The following is a 6,306-nucleotide window of genomic DNA, read 5'->3' as shown; positions in this document are numbered from 1 at the left end:
CACAAAAATCTTAATAATAATAAAACTATAAAAACTGCATTAACTCCGTTTATTATCACTAGATTTATATCTTATACTCCTTAAAGGAAATAAGCATCGAAATTTTGCTCGAATAATTTGAACCAATATACAGTGTCTTGCAAATCTCTAGTCAAAAATGTGATGGGAATTCTAAATTTATTGTGGGATTTTCTAAAAATTCCGGCGCTACGTAATAACAATATTTTTTTCATAACGCTGCATTTAGATGTTTTTGTGCGGTCCCAACCCTATCTTGATTTTTCAATTAACTGTTTCCGTATTGGTTTTCCGATTTCTCCTTGAAGAATAAAAGGTATTCAATATAAATCTACACTGTACATGGAAATTTGCCTAATTTTTCTCATTTCTTATAGAAAGCCTATTATTTTATCTATTCATAATAATGAAATGCACAATTGAACGTACTACGTATTTCATCGAGTATATCATACATCATATGGAGAAATCCAATGCTTCGATATGAAACAGCTTTCTCTTAATGCATACTCGAGAAATCAAATTCAGACAGCAATTGAATAATTATTAGTTATCTGTCCCAATATATGATATACCCTTCCCGGAAAGATCTATTCGATAGAAATCATTCAGAAATTCATATTCTTTCAATTATAAATCAATTAGAACAATTATTTCGTTTATTCATCATTTATCATGATGAAAATTTTGTTAAATGTGGTATAGAGTAGTTAGTCATGAGAAGAAGAAGAATAGCATTCCATTAAACCATCCCTACTTGCGCATCTCAAATGGCGCATTCACTACTTTCTATTCGTCAGAATATTAAGAGGTGATACTAGCAATTAGATATCGAAGAGAGGATACTTCGGTTATTGTGCTCCTGAAAAATTCGCAAACAATAAAATTTCTACATTAGAAAATGTCTGAGAATATGGATATTGAATAGTTATTTATAATACAAGTGCAGAAGGCATTGATATTCTTCCACGAGTTCAAAATTCAAAAACGAGCCACGAAGTGGCGAGTTTTGGAATGAACGAGTGGTAGAATGAGCCTTCTGTACGAGTATTATACATTATTTTCTCTAATTCATTGCATTTTCGTTGAAATTAATGAAATATTTTCATAAATATAATTTAGTGATTTTTGCATTGAAAAATGTTGGTTGGCAGAACTAATTTCTTTAAGGCAAATTGATGAATTGACAGATAAAGCCGTGGCGGAAAGTTCGGAGTGCCAACATAGAATAATAAAATATAACCATGAAAACTGTGCGTTTCTGATATATTCTCGCACGATTTTGTCCTACAAGATGTGGAAGAATGAACGGAATAACCACAGAATTAGAGAAAAATTATACCAGTTAATTGTAATTAAGCAAAAACGAGCTAAACTACGGAAGGATACAAGAAAATCACTTCAAATTTCGGAATTGGAGAGAAAAATTTCAGAAGAAATGAAAAGAAAAGAAAAAAATGACGAGATATGTATATCCGACTTGAAAAAGAAGAAATGTGATGAAACTAAGAAAACAAAAATGCTGCAAAGGAAATTAGAAAGTGCCATAATAGTGAAGAATGTTTTGGAAAAATTTATTAAAGGATATGCCGGTTTGAGAGCAACGCAATTAATTTTAGCTGAATTATGTAATTATACAGTGAATCGATCTACTCCAAGACATCGCAGTTTCATGCACACCATACCTGGAAGAGCTTTATTCGAAGGTTGTCAGGAAGAAGATGAAGAGATTGAAGATTTATTTTGAAGTGACTGAAGGAAATAATTTCCATGTAAAAATTGTACATAAATCATATCTTATTTTCTTGTGAGTTTATTACTCTCATCTAATGTATTATGTAAAAATTGTACATAAAAATTATATTTTTGAATTTTGAATGTTTGATATTTTCTTATATAATGATAGGATTAATAAATTTATTTGTAGTAGTAAATGAGTGGTCATTATATTTGTACATATCTCAAAGGGTTCATTATTTCACAAAAATCTTAATAATAATAAAACTATAAAAACTGTATTAACTCCGTTTATTATCACTAGATTTATATCTTATACTCCTTAAAGGAAATAAGCATCGAAATTTTGCTCGAATAATTTGAACCAATATACAGTGTCTTGCAAATCTCTAGTCAAAAATGTGATGGGAATTCTAAATTTATTGTGGGATCTTCTAAAAATTCCGGCGCTACGTAATAACAATATTTTTTTCATAACGCTGCATTTAGATGTTTTTGTGCGGTCCCAACCCTATCTTGATTTTTCAATTAACTGTTTCCGTATTGGTTTTCCGATTTCTCCTTGAAGAATAAAAGGTATTCAATATAAATCTACACTGTACATGGAAATTTGCCTAATTTTTCTCATTTCTTATAGAAAGCCTATTATATTATCTATTCATAATAATGAAATGCACAATTGAACGTACTACGTATTTCATCGAGTATATCATACATCATATGGAGAAATCCAATGCTTCGATATGAAACAGCTTCCTCTTAATGCATACTCGAGAAATCAAATTCAGACAGCAATTGAATAATTATTAGTTATCTGTCCCAATATATGATATACCCTTCCCGGAAAGATCTATTCGATAGAAATCATTCAGAAATTCATATTCTTTCAATTATAAATCAATTAGAACAATTATTTCGTTTATTCATCATTTATCATGAGGAAAATTTTGTTTAATGTGGTATAGAGTAGTTAGTCATGAGAAGAAGAAGAATAGCATTCCATTAAACCATCCCTACTTGCGCATCTCAAATGGCGCATTCACTACTTTCTATTCGTCAGAATATTAAGAGGTGATACTAGCAATTAGATATCGAAGAGAGGATACTTCGGTTATTGTGCTCCTGAAAGTTTCGCAAACAATAAAATTTCTACATTAGAAAATGTCTGAGAATATGGATATTGAAAAATTATACCAGTTAATTGTAATTAAGCAAAAACGAGCTAAACTACGGAAGGATACAAGAAAATCACTTCAAATTTCGGAATTGGAGAGAAAAATTTCAGAAGAAATGAAAAGAAAAGAGAAAAATGGCGAGATATGTATATCCGACTTGAAAAAGAAGAAATGTGATGAAACTAAGAAAACAAAAATGCTGCAAAGGAAATTAGAAAGTGCCATAATAGTGAAGAATGTTTTGTTAAAATTTATTAAAGGATATGCCGGCTTGAGAGCAACGCAATTAATTGTAGCTGAATTATGTAATTATACAGTGAATCGATCTACTCCAAGACATCGCAGTTTCATGCACACCATACCTGGAAGAGCTTTATTCGAAGGTTGTCAGGAAGAAAATGAAGAGATTGAAGATTTATTTTGAAGTGACTGAAGGAAATAATTTCCATGTAAAAATTGTACATAAATCATATCTTATTTTCTTGTGAGTTTATTATTTTCATCTAATGTATCATGTAAAAATTGTACATAAAAATTATATTTTTGATTCTTGAATGTTTAATATTTTCTTATATAATGATAGGATTAATAAATTTATTTGTAGTTGTAAATGAGTGGTCATTATATTTGTACATATCTCAAAGGGTTCATTATTTCACAAAAATCTTAATAATAATAAAACTATAAAAACTGCATTAACTCCGTTTATTATCACTAGATTTATATCTTATACTCCTTAAAGGAAATAAGCATCGAAATTTTGCTCGAATAATTTGAACCAATATACAGTGTCTTGCAAATCTCTAGTCAAAAATGTGATGGGAATTCTAAATTTATTGTGGGATTTTCTAAAAATTCCGGCGCTACGTAATAACAATATTTTTTTCATAACGCTGCATTTAGATGTTTTTGTGCGGTCCCAACCCTATCTTGATTTTTCAATTAACTGTTTCCGTATTGGTTTTCCGATTTCTCCTTGAAGAATAAAAGGTATTCAATATAAATCTACACTGTACATGGAAATTTGCCTAATTTTTCTTATTTCTTATAGAAAGCCTATTATATTATCTATTCATAATAATGAAATGCACAATTGAACGTACTACGTATTTCATCGAGTATATCATACATCATATGGAGAAATCCAATGCTTCGATATGAAACAGCTTTCTCTTAATGCATACTCGAGAAATCAAATTCAGACAGCAATTGAATAATTATTAGTTATCTGTCCCAATATATGATATACCCTTCCCGGAAAGATCTATTCGATAGAAATCATTCAGAAATTCATATTCTTTCAATTATAAATCAATTAGAACAATTATTTCGTTTATTCATCATTTATCATGATGAAAATTTTGTTAAATGTGGTATAGAGTAGTTAGTCATGAGAAGAAGAAGAATAGCATTCCATTAAACCATCCCTACTTGCGCATCTCAAATGGCGCATTCACTACTTTCTATTCGTCAGAATATTAAGAGGTGATACTAGCAATTAGATATCGAAGAGAGGATACTTCGGTTATTGTGCTCCTGAAAGTTTCGCAAACAATAAAATTTCTACATTAGAAAATGTCTGATAATATGGATATTGAAAAATTACACCAGTTAATTGTAATTAAGCAAAAACGAGCTAAACTACGGAAGGATACAAGAAAATCACTTCAAATTTCGGAATTGGAGAGAAAAATTTCAGAAGAAATGAAAAGAAAAGAGAAAAATGGCGAGATATGTATATCCGACTTGAAAAAGAAGAAATGTGATGAAACTAAGAAAACAAAAATGCTGCAAAGGAAATTAGAAAGTGCCATAATAGTGAAGAATGTTTTGGAAAAATTTATTAAAGGATATGCCGGCTTGAGAGCAACGCAATTAATTGTAGCTGAATTATGTAATTATACAGTGAATCGATCTACTCCAAGACATCGCAGTTTCATGCACACCATACCTGGAAGAGCTTTATTCGAAGGTTGTCAGGAAGAAGATGAAGAGATTGAAGATTTATTTTGAAGTGACTGAAGGAAATAATTTCCATGTAAAAATTGTACATAAATCATATCTTATTTTCTTGTGAGTTTATTACTCTCATCTCATGTATTATGTAAAAATTGTACATAAAAATTATATTTTTGATTTTTGAATGTTTAATATTTTCTTATATAATGATAGGATTAATAAATTTATTTGTAGTAGTAGTAAATGAGTGGTCATCCATATTTGTACATATCTCAAAGGGTTCATTATTTCACAAAAATCTTAATAATAATAAAACTATAAAAACTGCATTAACTCCGTTTATTATTACTAGATTTATATCTTACACTCCTTAAAGGAAATAAGCATCGAAATTTTGCTCGAATAATTTGAACCAATATACAGTGTCTTGCAAATCTCTAGTCAAAAATGTGATGGGAATTCTAAATTTATTGTGGGATTCTCTAAAAATTTCGGCGCTACGTAATAACAATATTTTTTTCCTAACGCTGCATTTAGATGTTTATGTGCGGTCCCAACCCTATCTTGATTTTTCAATTTACTGTTTCCTTATTGGTTTTCCGATTTCTCTTAGAAGAATAAAAGGTATTCAATATAAATCTACACTGTACATGGAAATTTGCCTAATATTTCTCATTTCTTATAGAAAGCCTATTATATTATCTATTCATAATAATGAAATGCACAATTGAACGTACTACGTATTTCATCGAGTATATCATACATCATATGGAGAAATACAATGCTTCGATATGAAACAGCTTTCTCTTGATGCATACTCGAGAAATCAAATTCAGACAGCAATTGAATAACTATTAGTTATCTGTCCCAATATATGATATACCCGTCCCGGAAAGATCCATTCCATAGAAATCATTCAGAAATTCATATTCTTTCAATTATAAATCAATTAGAACAATTATTTCGTTTATTCATCATATATCATGATGAAAATTTTGTTAAATGTGGTATAGAGTAGTTAGTCATGAGAAGAAGAAGAATAGCATTCCATTAAACCATCCCTACATGCGCATCTCAAATGGCGCATTCACTACTTTCTATTCGTCAGAATATTAAGAGGTGATACTAGCAATTAGATATCGAAGAGAGGATACTTCGGTTATTGTGCTCCTGAAAGTTTCGCAAACAATAAAATTTCTACATTAGAAAATGTCTGAGAATATGGATATTGAAAAATTACACCAGTTAATTGTAATTAAGCAAAAACGAGCTAAACTACGGAAGGATACAAGAAAATCACTTCAAATTTCGGAATTGGAGAGAAAAATTTCAGAAGAAATGAAAAGAAAAGAGAAAAATGGCGAGATATGTATATCCGACTTGAAAAAGAAGAAATGTGATGAAACTAAGAAAACAA

The sequence above is a fragment of the Harmonia axyridis genome, chromosome 4 (genome assembly GCF_914767665.1).
Source record: "Harmonia axyridis chromosome 4, icHarAxyr1.1, whole genome shotgun sequence".
NCBI lineage: Eukaryota > Metazoa > Arthropoda > Insecta > Coleoptera > Coccinellidae > Harmonia > Harmonia axyridis.
The sequence above is the reverse complement of the archived record's forward strand: the minus strand, read 5'-3'. Positions refer to the sequence as shown.